Below are 21764 nucleotides of genomic sequence, written 5' to 3'. Positions count from 1 at the left end.
TGTAGCAGAAATGGATAATGGAGAGGAGATGGTGACTCCACCAATCAGCCAGGCCTTTATTGAATCACCATGGTATGCTGATATCATATATGTTTCATTGAATTTACATGCTCCTCCAGAGTTATCCAGAACAAAAGGCAGATTTTTAAAGATGAAGTCCTTAAAGTTTTGTATCATAGATAATGCTTTATTTTGGAAAAATCATGAAGGCATACTCCTTAACTATTTATTAAAAGAAGAGGCTGACAAATTATTACAAGAATTTCATGTAGGTGACTGTGGTGGACATCTTTACTGGAAAACCACTGTTGACAAAATTTTAAGAGCTGGTTTTTATTGGCCTACATTTTTTTCTTATGTGAAGAAACATGTCACTTCTTGTCATCAATGTCAAATCTTTGAGGGAAAAAGAAAACATCTACCTGTACCCCTGAAACCAATCTCTGTGGAAGCACCTTTTCAACAATGGGATTTAGACTTCATTGGTGAAATCCATCCCCCTTCTTCTTCCCAACATAAATGGATCCTCACTGCCACTGATTATTTTACCAAATGGATAGAAGCTACACCTTCAAGACAAGCCACTGACTCTGTAATCATAAACTTCCTTGAAGCCAACATTTTATCCAGATTTGGGTGTCCTACCAAGATCATCACTGGTAATGCAACAACATTCAAGTCCAGAAAAATGGTAGATTTCTGGAACAAGTATCACATTACCCTTGGCCATTCTACAACTTACTACCCTCAGGGAAATGGATTAGCAGAATCCTCCAATAAAAGCCTGGTTAACATTATAAAAAATTTATTGGAAGACAACAAGAAATTATGGAACAAAAAGTTAGTCAATGCATTATGGGCAGATAGGCTAACCACAAAGAAATCGATTTGTACATCTCCCTTCCAATTAGTTTATCGAATGGAAGTTGTTTTTCCATCCTCTTTGGGAGTACCAGTTATGAAAATTCTTCAAGAAATACAATCTGAACCAAAAGATATCCTGAGAAGGATTAACCAGACTATATATCTGCAGCAAACCAGGGAAGAAGTATACAACAAATCTCAAGTTGTGCAGGACAGAATCAAGAAAATTTTTGATAGAAGGACTAAGGCAGATGAATTCTACTTAGGTGACAAAGTACTGAAATGGGATTCAAGAAGAGAAGACAAAGGTAAACATGGGAAGTTTGACTACCTATGGAAAGGCCCATATGTGTATTATGCCTACCAAGGTAACAATGCTTTCTTCCTAAGGGAAATAGATGGTACAGAAGCAGAAGGTGGACCAGTAAATGGTCGAATACTTAAACACTACCACGAACCTAGTTACTAATTCCATTTAGCACTTGTACATACTTTACTTTCCAAAAATGTCTAGATTTGATTGGATGGTAAATTTTTGAAGTTGAAGCCCGGAGAGAAGGCCCTGAGATTTGAAGGTTTTACTATCATAAATAGTAATAATGCAGAAGTACCAAGGAAAATGTTGCAGGAAAGATTACAGTAATTCAGAAGGCCACTGATCTACAAAGATTTTGACATTTCACCAGGAAATGTCATCCCCAAGTGGAGCCACTGTTAGGTTCCTATACAAATACAAGTCGTAATTTTTGAATGTCTGAGATTAAACCTGTAATATGTACATACCTTTGCTTGTGCAAATGTTTTCCATATTTAAAAAAAATAAAAATAAAAATTATAAAATGTAAAGAGGGTATGTCCTAAAAAAATAATAAAAGGACAAAAACAACAAAAAAGGTCAAAAAGATGAAAAATTTGAACCCCAATAAAAGAAAAGACCATGAAAGTGAGCAAGCCAAAATGCCACTACTATTTACTTTTTATGAAGCATAATAATGATTGTGTGCAGCTTGTTATTTATGCCACAATCCATGGTAATCAAATAGTTTAATCTTGGTTACTCCATGATTTGAATTTCATGTTATAGATAGAGAATAAAATCTGACCAAACTGTTTAATCTTGGTAGATAATTAGATTAGGTAGAGTGAATAAAAAGGAGCTCAATAGTTTAATCTGAGCCCTTGGATGTAATAAGGTTAGACTTAGTTAGAATACCATTGTAAAAGAAAAGAAAAATGTTTTGATAAGGGTTTTCCAGCTTAAATGCACCCTAATAAAGAGAATAAAAAATGGTAGGATGAGTAGATGGGTAAGTAGTAGAAAGGTTGCAAAATTATGATGAATATTAGACAAAAGCATAAGTTATCATCTTCATCATGAAAGTGCTAAGTATAAATGAGAAAATTGGACATGCATCAAAGTTCACAATGTCAATTGATTAATTTCCCCATTCATTTCACCCTTAATTTTACTAATTTCCCATAAGCAAGGTTCAAAGTACCCAAAATCTTAAGTCAAAGGGGCTCAGAGCATTTCTCTGACTTCTGGAGGGGCCGGACCCTTGGCCCAATGACTTATAGATCCTAAGTACTAAAATACCCCTCACAAACATTACCCTTCTTCACATTTCATACATTTTCCTAAATAAAATCCTTTTCCTAAGGTTAAAACACCATTTTCCCTAAGGGAAAGCCATTTCTCCCATAAAACCCCTTTTTCACAGAAAACCCACAAATATACCCTTAGCCTAAGTTTTATGTTTTCTATGTTAAAAAGCAAAAACAAATTGCAAAGAATTCATTTTACACTTAGCGCTAAAAAAAAAATTCTACCTACATTCATATCAACTTTTAACTTTATATATTAAATCCCAAAAAATTCACCCTTTCCCCTATGTATTTATTAAAACCCCTTAATATTAATATCTCGTCCTGAAGTTTGAAACATAAACTTTATAAATAAAACCCCACCAACGACGTAAATTTATCGGTTTACGATTAATTAAAAAGTCAAGCCTTCCACCAATGAAATCACTCCCGATGCATATAACCTCTCCTTAACCCTCAATTAAACTGAAACTGCCAAGTTAATGCCCACCATCCCCCCCCTACTACCCTCTGTGCAACTCCATTGACTGACCATCACGCAATCTTTCCCCTCCCCATCCAACGATCCACATTGATTTTGTACGGGCCCGAAATCCAAATGATACCCACCCGAAATGGGTTGTTTTCCTTTGGGCCCTCGAGGCTACGTGGCGCCCGATGAATGGAATCAGGCGGCTTCCCCCCGAAACCACCCAGCGCTCATAAGCGGTGCGAAGGAAACTGTAAACCACCTCCCGCTAAATGACAAAGCGTCAATATCACCCCCGCTAACAGCCAAAAACACCACTATTCCCCAAGCACCCGCCAAATATTGACTTTGCTTAAAAAGTGAAAAACTCCAAATTATTCATTTTATTGTGAAAGCAAACTTCAGACGTCTATGCATGCAACTTCACGACATCCAAACAACCAACCTACATCCATTCGCCAGCATGAAGATGCCATTGAAATGCACAGTCAACCTTCTAGCCTCGCAGAGGTTTTTCAACCACATACAGTCACCCGTCCACCTGTTAAGAGTCCAATTCTCCCAGAATTCCAATTATTTTATCCAAATTCACTGAAAACCCTATCTCAGTTCTGAACCAGTTGCTTGAATTGTTTGAAATTAATAAGAAATTAAGTGAAAGAACTGCACAACAACCCAAGACTGCTATGTATTGGAACTCTGTTGCCCTAATTAAAACTGAAAAAGCCTTTTATTCATTCTTAAATCCACAAGAAATAAGAATGGTTTCTCCCATTGCTATGGATGTCTGACCAGTTTCAACTCCCCATCTGTATTTAGAACACATCCCTTTGGTGGACAAAGATTTCCAAATCAAGGACACTGTTGCCCTTGAATCCCCTCTGAAACTACACTGCAAATACAGAGACCTGTTCCTCAACCAAGCTGACCAAATTGGGCTTTGGGAATCTAATTTTCCCAAGTACCAATTCCCAGAGGTGCATATCTTCCTTGAAATTTTCCATTACTGCCATGCTAATTACAACCCTAGTCAAAGAGCAGTGATGTCTCCCTACTAGGATATACTCTTCACCATCATTGCTGAATCCATAAATGAAATGCTTCAATTGCACCTAGGACAAAACCTCACCCCTTTATCAATTGGTAACCTCCTTAACCAATTCTCCAATCTCACCACTGGAAAAATAGCTGAAATGTTCTAGACTTTCATCAGCAAAGAAGAACATATCCCGAAAGACCCTCCTCCTTATGTGGTCACCATGTTTTCCCCATTTGGTAAAAATATTGTAGCCATGATTTCCAGAGTTTTAGGATACACTACCAGTGAGTATATTGATGAAATCTTTCTAGCCTTCATGTCCATATTCACTCCAAGACAGCCCCCTGCCATCATTTATGATTATGCCAAATTCATAGCAGACAAGATGCATGATCAATTCTTGAGAATGGATAATGAAAGAGTCTTTAAATATTCCTCTGTTTTGTACCACCTTTTCTTATATTATCAAGTGGATAAACTCCCATTCACTCTTCAAAAGCTTGATACCAAAGGTCATCCTAGATCAGTAATCTTTTGGACTCCTTTGATCCATAAGTATGAATCCCCATATGCTTATACAAATTTCATAGACCTATTTGTACATCATGTTGTAACCATGCTGTTAGGCAGCCCTCCTCCAAGAATTAGTTCAGACATTAGGAGAGTCCTGCAGCTGTCAAAACAACACAAAGTGGGAGATTGGTACCTCTACCAAAATCACACTGAAATTAGGATATATGGCTGTGAATTAGCCCCATACAAACTGCCCAGATACCTCCCAATAAGGTTATTTGCTCTGGAGTACTACAGGCAGATAATCAACACAGATGAGGTACATTTTGTCAAAGCCATGAAGAAGGCCCAACTCAGAGTAAAAGATCAACTAAGCCCCTTTATATGCAACAGCCGAGAAGCTAGACAGGAAGCCGAAGAGATCCTTCAAAGACTCAAACTAAAACAGAGCTTCATATGGAGATATGACCCCTTTAATTTCATCTGCAACAGAAGATAGAAAAACAAATTGGCTCCCTATATCCATCACAGAATCCCTGAGATAGAGAAGTATGCCAATCAATTGGAGTGGGTAGAAAACACTCTAGTAGACAAGGATAGTACTGAAATAGCTATGGAAAATACATTGATATACCTAGAGAAACAACTTGATGAAGTTTCTTTCCTACAGGTACCAAGTACATCACAGGCACAGAGTGAGCCACCAGCTCAAGAAGAAACACAGGTAGAAGAATCCCAAGCACCAGAAGAATCAGAACAACCAGACCTATCAGAGGAGCTGGTTCAAGAAAACATACCAGAGCACATCATGAGTACTCCTCCAGCTATGCAGACTCCTCTAAATGAGGAGAAAAACCTCAAAAGACCTAGGGAAGAGGCCACTCCTTTAGGTAGAGAAACTCCACAAACATATGTCAAAAGGAAAAGGTTAAATCCTTTCTCTAAGCATGAATTCATAGAAGAAACAATTGAAGCCACAAGCACTGAAATAGAAGGAAGCAGGCATGCCACTCCCTCTGGAGGCACACAAGAGCCTTCCACATCACACACTCAAATATTGGAAAGACAACAAAGTGTGGAAGTGTCCTCATTCAGGATTCCAGCAGACAAAGATCAGGATATCAGAGAGAAGTACAAGGAAATAAAGGCCAGGAATGAAAGGCTAAAAGCCCAAAGCTATGCACAATACTTAAAAATGGCTCCCACCAATCAAACAAGGCTTATGTCAGCCTTTGATGTAAAAGAAGGTAAAATGCAAATGACTTTCATGAAGCCTACTGTGCAGCAACTGAGATCAATAGCAGATTACTTAAAGACAGATTTTGAAGTACTGGAAAAGGATATCCATCCTATTGACCAGATTGAGCTACACAAGAAGACAAGAGAAATGGTCTATTCCACTTTGACCAACAAAGCCATAGCAGCTCACCAGTTACAAAATTCGCTGAATAATATATCAGCACAATTCCAACTAGAGAAGGCCTCTTCACAGGCCAAGGATACAAGAATCAAGTCTTTGGAGGACTTAATCATTGAGTTGGGACATGATCCCAAAGATGTAAAGGTTGCAGAGAGATTAATAAAGAATAAGAGTGATGACATAGCTGCCTTGAAGAAGCAACTAAAAATTCCACCATTGCATCATCGACAAACAACTGAAGTCATGGAGAAACAGAAAGAACAAGAAGAGCTTATGGACTTGGTCCTTAAGCTAAATGATCAGCTGAAGGAAACTGAAAAAGAGCTAGAAACACTGATACAGTCCAAACAAAGTGAGATGGCCACCACCTCCAGGACTGTCATTCCCACGGCTTCCACTGCAGTTCCTTCAACCTTGGCAGTAGCGCTGGCACCAACTGCTCCACCCATCATAGCCCTGCTAGTCACTACAAAGACTACAACAACAACAGGTACACCCACAGAAAAAACAGCTGAACTAGTGAAGGCCATGGAAGAAATGTCAATCCAGGCAACTGAGCTTAAAAGATTAAAGGAGAAAGTAGCAAGCTTAGAAACTGATTGCAAGCTTGCTCAGATTCAACAAAGGGAAGAAACTCAAAAAGCACAAAGGATGAGTGAAAAGGTAAATGCCTTAGAAAAGGATTTGACATTACAAAAGCCATTAGGCCAAACAAAAGAAATGCTCTGGGCCAACATCACTGACTCTGTCAATGATGTTTGGCCATCTATTCAAGTTATATCTAAGCAGACAGAATTAGTAAAAATAGCTACTAAAGCTATTGCACAGGTGAAAGAAGAATTGGGAAAAATGCCTGAGGATGCAAATCGAATCATCTCATTTTTGAATAGCAAAAACAGACATGAACTCCAAGAACTGAATATAGAAAATAGAACAGGAACTATCTTGGAAGTAAAGAAGGTTCTCTCTAAGAGAAACATTATGGTGAATTTAGAGGAAAAATGTAAAAACATGCAGGTGGCCATTGACAGATTCATGGCCAAATTTCAAATTTTGAGGGAGAAAGGTCTCCCAAGTCCATTGGTCATCAATGAAAAACTCATGATCCAATTTGGACTATGTTGATAGATTAAGGAAATTAGCAAAAGAACAAGCAACCACCTCTGCTATTAAAGCCTTGCCATCAGGGAAAGTTCTCTATGATACTTTTGAGAACTTATTCTTTTTGGAGCATGAGATCAATCATTTGTTTACCACCAAGCCTCATTTTTCCAAATACATAGAAGCAGATGAGATCTACAGAAGGATGCTGAATGTGAAATTACCTGATGAAGAATTATGGGATAAATTGACTGATTTACTATAGAAAATTTACATCATAAGTTACTATAGTAAATCTGAGGATAGCAAGGTAAAAACAGATAACAGCAAATGAAACAGGGTCAAAGTGTAGCAGGTCAAAGAGTATCAGTGAAAGGTTAAAGAACAGAAGAGTCCATTGTGAAAACACCACTTGTACCATCTTGCCTAAAAGGCTCATAGGTCAACAAAAAATAACCAACAAATACCATAATAAGAGGGACAACATGATGCAATTTTCCATCTGTCTCTATCTTCATGTTGAAGATATTTTTATTTTCCTAGATTAAATCTCAAACTGTTTTGAGATATTTTGTAAATATTTTTGTATAAATACTTCACATTTTGAAGTATTGTGTGTGGATTCAAAAACATTTCTATAGAATATTTTCTCATATCTAAGGGCTATTGTATCTAAGGCAGGATTGACTTGCTGGCTCATGGAATAAAGCTCAAACTTCACATGATTCTTGTGCAAAATGGAAATCAAATAAGTATTTTTTCTCATGTGTATTATTGTTTTTCCTTATGTTTCTTAATAATCATATGTGTTTCTATGAAATCTGAATGGTAAATAGGGAATGATATTTCAGAATTTGATTTAATGCACTCTGTCTTGACTGTTTACATTCTTAATGTTTTCTGCTAAACTATCTTAGCTAGGGAATTCTTAACTGCTCCTTAGCTTCCGTAGTTTTCTTTTTGGTCTATGTAGCAAAGGATTCTTAATTTCCCTTTGTTGATGATCACCATCTGTCCCTCCTTCTGACCTTGGCCCATGGATTCCTAAGTGCCCTGCACCCTCGTTAGAATCATTCCATCCATCAGCTCTTAAAGATTTGCCTTTTGTTTTCCTAGCTTGCCCTGTGAAGTTCCATTTGATGATCTGACCTAGTTGTGCCATCCTTTTCTTGACTCCATAGCCCAATGGCTCAAAGAAGTTAGTTCTATCCATCTGTTCCCAGAGTTCCACCACCCAACTTCAGTTTCAAAATCAAAATCCCATGAGCACTAAGAACTAGCCTAAAATCCTATCAAAAAACAAAGTTAAATTATAAAGAGAGAGCCCTCTCTAGACTTAGGTTGGCTAGATCCTAAGTGTAAAAGATTGGTTTGTGGTTACCTCGGATTATGCCCTCATTTAATAACTTCAAGGGAAATTCTGAGCGATTGTTCATGCATGGGAATATGTTCCTGACCTTGATTTATGGATACCCATTGCAAATATGCGTAGCAAGAGATATGGTTGCCTGGGTGCTGCTATGGATGGGAATTCTCTATGTAATCGAACAACTTATGTTTGGTAAAAAGAATGGTTTGTGTTGGGACAGGGTCCCCTGCGGTCAATTTTGGGGCAAAAGCCCAAGTTTTGGGGCAGAAAGCCCAAGTTTTTGCTATGTAAAGTGTAAATTTTCCACAAGTTGTGGGCACAGAGCACATAGATAGTAAGTGTCATAAAGGGATTTTCCCTTGTTTTATGTAAGTTTTGTCAGCTTGTATAGACCTACCCATGGTCCGCAGACCATGGGATTGTATAAAAAGGAGAGTCTTAGAGAGTCTAAGGAAGTTCATAGTTGATGATTGATGTAATGGGTCATTAAGAAGTGAAGAGCGAAGAGTCTTAGAGTATAAGAGAGGCTCTGCAGCTGTGTGCGTAGAGGCCTAGAGTAGAGTCCGCAGTTGAGTGCGTGGACCCCTGCAGCTGAGTGCGCAAGGTAGTCTTGAGTCTGTAAGTAGAATTGAAGTATCAATAAAGATATTATTATGGAAATATCTGTGTTTTGTCTATTTATTTCTGTTATGAATGAATGCGTTTATGTTATGATGAATATTGGGTTTATGATTTAATATTGTATTGATGCGTGATTCTACATAGTTTACATTGTTATATGAACACAGGTAATAATATCTGTTTACGCAAAGAATATCTTAATGCATGTTAAATATATGAGACACTTAAGCCGATCTGGGTAATAACAGACTTAGGATTAATCACAGAGGCGCGTAAGTGGTTGATTCGCCTGTCTAAGGTCTGCAAAAGAGAGTCGTAGACCTTTGCAAAGGTCTAGAGGCTGGTAAGAGGGAGTTATATCAATAAGCCTTAAATGCTTATCGACTTGCGTGAAGCCAGGTTAAGGGCATAAAACAACATCACAATCATCTCTGGGTGCAAAAATTTGGTTCCATCATCCCCCCATCATTAGGGGAATTCTGAGGTCTAAAATGGGCCTCCTAAGGAATTATAAAATAATAGTGGAAATAATAAAATAAGAATAGATTACATCATTAAATTTTAGAGGGAAATAAGAAAAAACTATTTTTTCAACTCGTATTTTCAACTTATCTCCCTATGGGTTTACTCAAATTTCAAGCGGCAACACTCGTTGGATGCAGAATTTGGTTCTTCATCCAAGGAATACCCATGTTGCATACTTTCTATGGACCCTACTACACAAAAAATGAGAAATACATGAAAAACATGATTGCAATCACGTTTTTCATGTATTTCTCATTTTTCGTGTAGGAGGGTCCATCAAAAGCATGCAACATGGGTACTCCTTGGACGGGGAATTAAATTTTTCATCCAACGAATACTCCCACTCGAAATTTGAGTAAAACCTTAGGAATATAAGTTGAAAAAGTAGTTTTATTATTTTATTATTTTTTAATCTTTTTACTTTTGTACTCCAAAAATGGTGAATCATCTCCCATGGTTGACATCATCATCTTGAATCCTATTGGTTCTTATAAAGTTTATTTTGGTTGTACATTTTTCTTAGGAGGCCCATTTTAGACCTCAAAAGTCCCCTAATGACTGCTTCGGGTGAGACTTCAGTCCACGCTCCGCGGATTGATGCCAACAGGGCCAGTAGTGTAGGGATTTGTTTAGAAAACTTTACTATGAACTTGGGTAAGGACCCACTAAGCCAAAAAATGGTTCCATTTCTGGGACTAGGATTTGCATAAGGATATGTGTGATGTCGCATCATTGGAATCCAACAAAGAAGGAAATTGAAGATTGGTTGGATAGAAAAATCCATGAATTCGCGGCGCAAGAAAACAAAAATCCATGATTGACGAAAGAATAGTAGTTGGACATGTATCTGTATTCAGAGATACACGAAATTTTCTTCTGTTCCTTCTTGATTGAGCTATACGATGTTGAAATATGGCAACAAGAATATTCCAATTTAATTTGTCCTTGAATTAAATTGTGAATTAAAATCGAATTTAGTCTTAACAACTACTTCAAAATAATTATTTTTTTTATTTTAAATTAATTAGTTGGAGAAATTCAAGTTAGAAGTATTTCTGAAGTCATGCAAGAGTTATCCCTTAAATTAAGGAGATAAGAGTGAGTTATATTTGAGTTGTAATTAGTTAACTGAGTTTACTGAGTTAAGTCCTATTAAATTAGTTCCAAACTATTTGAGGAACTAATAGTGAGTTAACAGTCAGTTGATGCATTAATGCACTCAACTAGTGCTACTCTAGTTAACCGAAGATTCCCTCATTAGAAACTCATGCATGTCTATTCTGAGAAAGACCCAATTGAGATTAATGTTCAAGGACAGTGTACCATCAGTTGCATGTGTTTTCTCATGGAGAAAACTCGTGCATGCAGTCAAGGATTCATACTTGAGGGTTGCGCAGTTTTGAAGGCTTGGTTTTCCACTTGGTAAAAGGCTAATCATCCACAAGGAACAATGCAAGGAAATAGGAGCTTGGAGGGCAGAGAGAAAGGCTTGAGAGAAGCCAAGATTGCCTGTGAGCATCTGTGAGGATTGTATTGAGAGTTGGCTAGCTGTGAGAGCTAAGGCTTTGTATAATTCCTATGTATTTCCACAATGTATGATAATACAATAGTGTGGGGTTTTTAGCTGAGGCATTCCCCAAAGTATTTTCATGTGTATTGTGCCATTGATTCTTCTTCTTCTGGTTATATTGTTCAGCTCGATATTTAAGCTTCCACAAATTAATAGTAGAAGTAGGTTATAGTATTTTTTCTTTGATTTATATTGCATTATCGGGTTAATCTATCACAGATTTTCTACATGGTATCAAAACTGTGAACAATATACTGAGAAGAGAATTCAAAGTTTGAAGTTTGGGGTTGCAGGTGCAAATCAAATTCATATCATACTTCAAGGTTGGCCAATGGAATTCAATGGCTTGAGACTCGAGTATGCCTTGGAAGGTAGCTCGAAATACATAGCGTGGAAAGATAGAATGGAGGTTGTATTAGAAGACAATGGCTTTAAGGAATTCATTGATCAAGAAATCCAAAAGCCAACTTAAACTAATGCACAAGAGTTGGTTGAGTGGAGGAAGTGTGTGGCGAAGGCGAGATGGAACATCCTTGAGGGAGTTCGAGACCATATTTTCTTGAGTCTCAAGGGGAGGGATAATGCATTGTCAATGTGGAAGAAATTGAAGGACCTCTACCAAAACAGTAGCGACCAGAGGAAAATGGCGCTCAAGGATAAGTTTCAAAGAATCAAGATGGAGAAGGGCGATATTATTTCCACATATATGAACAAGCTCACCACCTGCAAAGATGAGCTTGGCAGTGTGGGAATAACTCTTTTCGATGATGATATGGTGAGCCTCACTCTCCTTGGCCTTCCAAAGAGTTAGAATAACTACTAGGACTCTATGAATGGAAGGGAGAAACTACCAGATTGGGAATGACTGTGGTCGGATCTTATCCAGGAGGAGATCACGAGGAGCACATGAGATGGTTATTCATCCGAGAATGATGATGAAGAAAATCTGGGCTTAACAAGTAAGGAAAGGAAAGGGAAGGGGAATGCTTCCCATTATAAATTGAATTCTTCTCATGGAGGGAAGAAGGGTGACATGTCTATTCCCATTGAAGAAGTCCAAGAAGGGATCCTCGAAAGGATCGGAAGGTGAGGCATTAGCCTCTCAGTTCAAAATGGACTTTACCCTCATCGCATGCATGGTGTCATCGATGATGGGTTGTGTCTGGTATCTTGATAGTGGAGCCTCATTCCACATGACGAGTGATAAAAAATTATTCAGTGCCTTGGAGAAGAAATACCTCAAGATGTGCATAGAGATGGGTGACGATGGAAGGTATAGTGTTTCAGGAGTGGGCACAGTTGATTTTCAGAGGGAGCATGGAGCTCCTCTCACCTTGACAGATGTGATGTATATGCCTGGAATGAAGAAGAACTTGGTATTGGTTGCGATGTTGGAGGACAAAGGCTATGATGTTGTCTTCAGTAAAGGAAAGGCGTTCCTAAGACACATAGCCACGGGTCAGACCAAGAGGATAGGGATTCGGGTGAATAATCTCTTTAAAATAAAGGTAGATGATTGTATAGCATTGAGTATGAAAGAAGAATTGGTGCAAAGCCAAGACATTGGAAAGTTGTGGCACAAGAATTTGGGCCATTTGCATGATGGGGCTTTGAAGATAATGCAACAGATATCTACAGGACTTTCCAAAGGTAAACTTGAGAAAGTTGACACATGCAAAGGTTGTACCTTGGGAAAGTACACCAAGTCTTCCTTTCATGATCGAGACAGTCGAGTAGAGGCTATCTTAGAACGAGTTCATATTGATTTCTGTGGAACATTCTCGATGGCATCCACAACGAAGCAAAGGTATTATGTGATTTTTGTTGATGACTATTATCGTAAATTTTGGATTTATTTCATGCAGAAGAAGGACCAAAATTTCACAAAGTTTTGTGAGTTCAAAGCTTTGGTTGAGAAAGAGTTAGGGAAGAAGATCAAGGCCTTGAGAAGCAACAATGGTGGAGAATATGTCTCTCAAGAGTTTAATGACTTATGTGCAGCAGAAGGAATTAAACAAGAGTTGACGACACCTCATAACCCACAACAAAATGGGGTGGCCGATTGGAAGAACATGACTATTGTAGGGTCAACATGGGCAATGCTGCGTGACCAAGGCCTACCACTTCACTTGTGGGCTGAGGCATGCAACACAACAGTCTATTTGCATAATAGAATCCCGCATCACATACTTGGGATGAAGACACCAGAGGAAGCTTTCTCTTGTAAGAGACTAGATGTGGGTCAGTTCAGGATCTTTGGCTCATCAGTATATTTCCATGTGACAAAGGATGCACAAAAGAAGCTTGAGCCGACATCAGAGTTGGGGATATTTGTGGGGTACACTGATAAACCTCACAACTATCGGGTGTACTTTCCTACTAGTTGGAGGAAAGTGGTTCGTAGAGATCTCAAGTTTGATGAGCAGAAGGCCATGCGAGTTTCCCTTGAGAGGGAGCTCCAACTATAGGCTGTGGAGGAACTGTTGGTTCCTAAGGAGGAGGAGCCTTAGACTGATGCGGAGCAGCCACATGCAGAGGTTCTAGGAGTGGAGACATCCACTCAACCAGAGTCTTCCAGAGATGGACAAAAGCACACAAGAGAAGCTGACAGATTGTTGGAGGATGTGAGAGAGAATGTGGAAGCACCATCTTCTCAACATAGACAGAGGAGGTCACCTGAGAGGTACACTGGATACATGGCCCTTGCTGAGGAATGTGTTGAGACCAAGCCATCATCCTTTGAGGAAGTAGTGCAGTAGCTGGTTTGGGTTGATGCTATGGTGGAGAAGTATGACTCCATAGTTCGTAACAGTGTTTGGGACGTGGTTCCAAGACCAGAGAACAAGTCATTTGTGAGTTCCTATTGGCTTTACAAGGTAAAGCAAGCTATTGATGGTAGTGTGGAGAAGCATAAGGAAAGATTTGTTTCCCTTGGCTTTTCACAGGTCAAGAGGATCATGTTGCTACAGTATATTTCAACAAAGGAGCAAGATGCTAACATTTTGACAAAGGAATTGTCAAAGTGTAAATTCAAGTTCCATAGAGATAGGATTAGGGTGGCAGATAATCCCTTCTTATTGAGAGGGAGTTTTGAAATATGGCAACAAGAATATTCCAATTTAATTTGTCCTTGAATTAAATTGTGAATTAAAATCGAATTTAGTCTTAATAGCTACTTGGAATAATTAATTAATTTATTTTAAATTAATTAGTTGGAGAAATTCAAGTTAGAAGTCTTTCTGAATTCATGCAAGAGTTATCCCTTAAATTAAGGAGATAAGATTGAGTTATATTTTGAGTTGTAATTAGTTAACTTAGTTTACTGAGTTGAGTCTAGTTAAATTAGTTCCAAACTTTTTGAGGAACTAATAGTGAGTTAACAATTAGTTGATGCATTAATGCACTCAACTAGTGCTACTCCAGTTAACTGAAGATTCCCTCATCAGAAACTCATGCATGTCTATTCTAAGAAAGACCCAGTTGAGATTAATGTTCAAGGACAATGTATTATTAGTTGCATGTGTTTTCTCATGGAGAAATATCATGCATGAAGTCAAGGATTCATCCTTGAGGATTGCGCAATTTTGAAGGCTTGGTTTTCCACTTGGTAAAAGGCTAATCATCCACAAGGAACAACGCAAGGAAATAAGAGCTTGGAGGGCAAAGAGGAAGGATTGAGAGAAACCATGATTGCATGTGAGCATCTATGAGGATTGTACTGAGAGCTGGCTAGCTGTGAGAGCTAAGGCTTTGTATAATTCCTATGTATTTCCACCATGTATGATAATACAATAGTGTGGGGGTTTAGCTGAGGCTTTCCCCAAAGTATTTTTATGTGTATTGTGCCATTGATTCTTCTTCTTCTGGTTATATTGTTCAGCTCGATCTTTAAGCTTCTGCAAATTGATAGTAGAAGTAGGTTATATTATTTTTCTTTAATTTATATTGCATTATCGGGTTAACCTATCACAGATTTTCGAAATGCGAGTGGATTGCCGAATTAGCAGACGGACAGGGAAGGTGGAGGCTTAACGATCCAATAGTGTTGACCTTGAAGTTAGTGTGGATATTGGAAGCCTCCGAAGATAAGATCGCACGTGTTGTCGATCAATGGCTTGATCGTGTCCTCGGAAGGTTCGTGATAGATTTCGCAGTCGATAGCCCAGTCAACTACAATGAAGTAGAGCGACGCTTCTTCAAAGGACCACGAGGTAACTATTTGAGATCTCTGAATACTTGGATTAAAATGCTCTTGTGTGAAAATCGGGTTATGCAATTACCTTGATGTTTGGAGCTATGCGAAGTGGAAAGTTATTCAGGGATAGAAGGAGAACAGATCCTGAATATATCCCACTAATTAAGCTTCCTCTGAGTGATGACGAAGAAGCAGCACAAGCTTCACCGCAGAGCATTGTCTAGTTAATAAGGCAAGGGATCCCACGAATACCCCATCCACCCACACCACCTCCATCTTCACCTTCACCGCATACATCCTCACCCACACTGCCACCACCTCCACCACCATTCAACATGGCGAATACTATGAAGTTTCTCGTTTTCAAGGGCTTAGTAAATGAGGACAGGGACCAGTTTTGGTTCGTTGCGAATGCTGTGTGGCAAGCCCAGAACATTAGAGATGATCAGATGAAGAAAACAATGTTGGATATTGCTTTACAGGATCATGCGCTAATGTGGTACATTAAGTACTGCACTGTGTTAGTTTCAGTCTTTGCAACCTTCCTCCAGTGATCAAACATGCTCTTACAAAGTGATTTTAAGGTGTCAAGGTCAAATTTTGTCATTTCAGTGAGTCTTTAAGCAAAATTTGGTCACTAGGTATTAGGTCTAGGGTTTGCTTTCACTCCTTTCAAAGTTGTCCAAATGTTGGTCCATGTCACCATTCAACTGAGTGTACCATCATTCAGAGGGTTTTCATCATCATGTCAGGTTCCAATGGGTCATTTTACACCTTGTTCATGCTTCAGTTATGCCTAGGTAAGGTTCATTTCCCTCTCCTAGGGTTTTGAGGGTAATTTCTCTTGGATGATCAAATCATCAGCAAAACTTGTATCCTGACATTCATACACCTTCCCCTATCCTTAATGTACCTTATTAAACACTTTCCATCACTGAGATCCCCCAAATTCCTCATTTTTCGACAAACCCTAGTTTCTTGCTACAACTTGACAATTTTCTAGGCTAGGCATGTGTTTTGCCCTTTTGGACCGCTTCCCCTCACTCAATATTTTAAATTCCACTTTCCCCTACTTCCTAACATCCCTCCCTACTTCTCAAAATTTTCTAAAGAATTTAGAAGCCCCTTATCCCCTTCATTTCACTTCATTTCGACAAATCCCCTATTCGAGACATCAGAATAGGTTTTACTCCAATGATGTTTTTTGGCACGAAAATATGAATTTGGGAAAATTGAGAGAGGTTTTTGTCCATAATAAGCCAAGGAAGAAAAACCTCCTTCAATTTTTACACAGGTGTCATGGTTTTAGAGAAATGTCAAAAATACAGTTGCCTCAGAAGAATTGATGCATCTCTGAAGTGACCTTGGGAAAATCAAGATTTCTCCTAGCTTGGTTGGCCTAATGACTTGCTTGATGAGTCAAATGATAACTAGACACAAAGATATTTCCAACGATCTATACCGTACCCAATGTGGACACAGGGAAGGCCTCCAAAAGTCTCCTTCAAAAAGGCGCTACGCATTGAGATGGCACTATGCATTGGGTAGCCCTCTGCAGTGTAAAAAATGAACGGGTGCGACGCATTGAGATGGCGCGGCACATTGGGCTAAAAATCCTGAAATCCATTCAAATCTTCCTCCAAAAACTCTCAAATTGCTAAATTCTTCATTTCCCAAGTAAGTTAATATCCCTCCATGACCAATGAATGAGTTATCTTGGTGTTTATGGTGATTTAATGAGAAAAAATCAAAACCATACCTCTTTACATTTCTTGCCAAAAGCAGTTGCGTAGGGTTTGAAAATTGTATGTTTTGCGGCTAATTCCACTACTATCCATTTCTCACTCCCTCACTCCTTCATTCCCTCAATCATTTTCTCCCTCTCTTTACATTCTCATCTACCCATTCCACATTTCCCATATCCCTAATCAACTAATCCTAAATCCCACTATCCCAAACCCTAGTCAAATATCCCCAAAACCCTAATTTCCATCCCAAACCCTAAATATCATCCCCTAAACCCTTTCATTCCCTAGAACCCTACAACTAGCATCAAACCCTCTGCTCATCAGTCCCACTCATCCATGGAGCTCAAAAACATGAAGGCAAAATCGGCAAGCTGCCAAGAGGAGGAAAATCAAATTGACCACACTTCAGCAAGAAATTCAAGTTTATCATGAATCTTGGCTTGAGAGAACAAACATTCACCTAGAAAGGATGCTAGAGAAGGCCAACAATGAGAAAAATATGTTGAGGCACATGGCCCATCATTACTTGGCAAGAAACAAAGTGTGCAAGGCAAGAATCAGAAACCTGAAGGCGAAAAGAGCAAGACAGACTTCAGATCTTGGCTGAGGCTTCCTTGGCCCAACACAGTACTTAATGGAGGACACTCAGCCCAAATTTAAAAAAAATTGGGGCATTTTTTGTAATTTTGGAAATTTTGCCTTAAAAAACAAACTTTTCTGCCCAATGCGCCGCGCCACCTGGCGCTCACTTTTGATGGAGACATCATTTTAAGGAAAACTTAGCATATTTGGATTTATCATGAAAAAATATACATGCCTACAAATGGCCAAGAAAGTTTGACAGGTTTTGAGCTTCCAAAAAGGTCAAAAACACCTCAAAAATGACCTTTCTGCCCCTTTTTGGACACACAGGAAGCAGTGTTGGGAGAACTCAGTTTTGGAGGGGAAAATGGAGGCCAAATTCAAAAATTCCACTTTTGTTGGAAAGTAGACAGGTATACCTTTCCAGCAAGACTACTTGGAGAAAATTTGGATACCGGGAAGGCCTCAAAAAGCAGCTGCAAAAAGGCACTATGCATAGGGAAATCAGCGCGGCGCATTGGAGGAATTTTGCTCATTTTTGGTTAAAAACTCTGTTTTTCGCCTAGTTTCTTCACAGTTTGACTTTTCTCCTTATAATTGTCAAACTCATGATGTAATTTAATGTGACTTTATGGATTCTGATGTAATTATGCTAAATTTTCACTCATAGAGGTAGATTCATCCATGAAAAGGTAGTTTGCAACTGAATGAATCAGTTCCCTAGTTTTTGGAGGCAAGCTGTTCCACTACCTACTTTTCAGTTCTCAGTTTAGAATCTGTTGGAACAGCTCCTAAACTTATGAGCTCGACCCCTAGAGGCTAGGATGAGTTTTTGGTTGCCTATATCTTGTAATTTTTCAGTCATTAGCAGAGGTTGGACTTTTGAGAAAGCTTGGAGCTTCATTGTATATTCATCTCAGCAGTTTGGCTAAGGAATAGACCAGGGTTTGTAGCACTTTATGGGATTCATGTGGCATCTTTCTTTGGTATTGTGTTTCCTTCTGTAATTGTAAGTTTACATGTTTTTTATGTATGCCATCATCTCTCTTTGCTTCATCTTAACTAAATCGAACAAGGATAAAGGTAGAATCCATTGAAATTGGAGTGCTCTACATAGGGTTTGTTTAGTTATTTATGTTTTCAGCTGTTTGAAGAGGATCCATGAGACTTTCTTGCCCTCTTCAACTCCTAACTTATCTAAAATCTCTCCATTTCATTCAATTTGAAGTGCCAAATCATTTTCCTACCTTGCCCCATAGAGATCTCTGCAAAACTGAGCCTCATTCCCCAGACCCAAATCTGCCTTTCCATTTGAGCCAACAAAACATCATTATATTCAATCAAAATCTTTTGCACACATACCTAGCCTAAAACCAGTCTTCACTTTTTTCATCTCAAGCCTCATTGATCATATTTTGCTGAGATTTACAAGGAGAGAGCCCTCTCCCAACCTGGTAGGGCTAGTTACTAGGTTAAGCGTGGTTTGATGTTACCCTAGATCCTGTCTTTCTCAACCTGAGGCGGATTTAGGTACTAACACACTGATAACTCAACAGCTGCGTTGGTAGGTATTTAGACTGCTCTGAATAAAGAATTCAGTAGACCCAAGTCTGAAGCACAATCGATCGTGGGATTTAAGAAAATCATGATGAAGCCTCGCGAGACACCCTGGGAGCTAGATCAGAGATTGAAATGCAAGATCCGCGAAGCTAACATGAATCTTACAGATGGGAAGCACCATGAATGGTTTGGGGCTTCGCTCTTGCCTAATATAATGGTTGCTTTATCACAGCAAAAGATTGGGACCCAGGCAGAGGCCCTAGAGATTGTGATGAGATTGCATCAGACACCGATTCAAGATGCTGCTTCGGGAGTTTAGTAGATTCATGTGGAGTTGCAAAACCTTTGCCTAGAATTCCAAAGTCTGAAGAAGGGTAGAGCAGCTCAGCCAGAGGTGCACGAAGAAGTTTGGTGTTTGAAATGTAAGAGTCAGGGGAATGATAAAGATCATTTCCCTGTCTTCACCAATTATGTTGCAGGAGGATGGTTGATACCTCTTAGACCAGAAGCTCAAGCAGGGCCAAGTACGAGACCCACGCTATGGTGTGCTATCTATCAGGTAGCTGGAAAACATGTGACAACAAATTGTCACTTGCTGTAGAAATTTGTACAGACACCACAACAACTCTTCTGCAACTTCTGCAGATAGAAACTTGACCTCTGGATCAAGGCATTGGGGGAGCGCGAGGAGGATATTAGGGGCACGGACGAGGTCGAGGTGGAGGAGGACCTGCGAGAGGTTGGGGGCAAGTTATTTGCTACAATTGTGGAGGACCAAAACACTACGCACGATAATGTATGAACCCGACGCACCTATCGTACTGATACTGTACTCAGTTTAACCACGCAACAAAAGACTACCCATTTTTAATAGCTAAGATGCACGAAAAGGGGACGCGGCCTCAACAACCTACCCAAAACTTGCAGATAATGAGAGCTGAACCCCATGAAGAGGATTCTAATGTGAATATTGTGCTATGAAGTGGAATGATGACTGGCAAAGATAAGGGAAAGAAGCCTAAAGAAAGTGAATGGGTCCACAAAGCTCCAGAGAAGGAGGTTGGATTTGATCTAGAACGTGCAAAAGAGACCTTCATGGAAGCGATGAAAAGCTTCGTTGAGGCTTCAACCTCAGGAAGTCTGGATAAGCAGTTTGAAGAAATGGACCCATCCATGCTGACTACCTTTTTGGAAACTTGCATGAAGCTGCTACACGATAGCAAGGCCGTGAAAGGATTGTAGGAGTTGATCAATAATGTGTTGGTAAAGAAAATGCTCCTGAGGGGCAGCGCATGGACAGGAAAATTGGTAAGAATAAGGAAAGAACAGCGCATGAGATGAGGCTCACCATGAAAATAGATGAATATGAAATGGACCAAGTTATTCTGGATCTTGGGTCAGATGCGAATGTTTTACTGAAACAAACATGGGAGAGAATGGGGAGACCTACGCTGTAGTGGTCTCCTATTCAATTGAGGATGGCGAATCAACAAAATATTATCCCCATGGGAAGATTGCAGGGAGTGATAGTAGATATTGAAGGTGCAAGTGCATTGGATGATTTCAAAGTGATAGAGATGTCGACGACAACAATCCCTACCCCGCACTCCTTGGGATAAATTAGGCTATTGACATGAATCGGGTGATCAATTTGAAGAAGTGAACAATGTCCTTTGAGAGAAAATTGCTCCGTGTAGTAGTACCTTTGGACCCTGTAGAAGGACTAGGATATACTGAACCGAGCTGTGATTATGAAAGTGATGATGATTTGGACCAAATCTACAAAATAACAGCGCTAGTTCAAGATTGGTTGAATTCGACAGCTCATGGATGTATTGCATGGGACCACGAAAGCTTTTGCACATCAGATTCAGGTGAGGAATTGGAACACTGACCGAATCGATTGCACGAAGTATCTACGCTGCATTGTAATATGATGCCTAAGTCACTGCATTGTGTATCATAGGAGGTAAGAAGTTTGCCTTATTATGATATTTCAACTGAAGTTGATAAATTTTTGGATGCATTTGAAAGGGAAGTGCTAGAGCAGCATCGCTTCCAAGCCTTCAACTTGGCACTGCGTGCTATGCCTACAAGATGGTGTGGTACGCATAAACAAAATTTTCATGGATGATGTGAATATAGAAGAATGATGAGGGTGAGGTTTGGTCACCCAAAGGTGCGATTGTCAGAGAAATATGATGGGAGGAGTGATCAGCGCGATCACTTAACAAAACTGATTGATGCTTATGGGGCAGAACCACAACCGGAGTGGGTACATTTGTTCTGTCACACTTTAGATGTAATACCCATGAATTGGTACTTGGAAACAGAGCTCCGCCATGGAACAGATGAATGGGATATTTCGAGACAGGGGTTCTTGATGACATTCATCTTTGAGGATGGATTTGAGTGCACCGATGAAGCACTACAGGAGGTCAAGGCGGCAATCTTCAGAATCCTACAGGATCCCTTGGATTTGATTCACCCAGATTGGACCACCCAACTACGGCATGCGTTGGAGTGCTACAATGTGACTACTAAAGAAGAAGGGGAGGATCCAAGGAACATTAATATCCCAGA

The sequence above is a fragment of the Pinus tabuliformis genome, chromosome 2_2 (assembly GCF_031772625.1).
Source record: "Pinus tabuliformis cultivar Carrire ecotype Pingquan chromosome 2_2, CPIR1, whole genome shotgun sequence".
NCBI classification, from domain to species: domain Eukaryota; kingdom Viridiplantae; phylum Streptophyta; class Pinopsida; order Pinales; family Pinaceae; genus Pinus; species Pinus tabuliformis.
Note: the sequence above shows the minus strand (reverse complement) of the source record.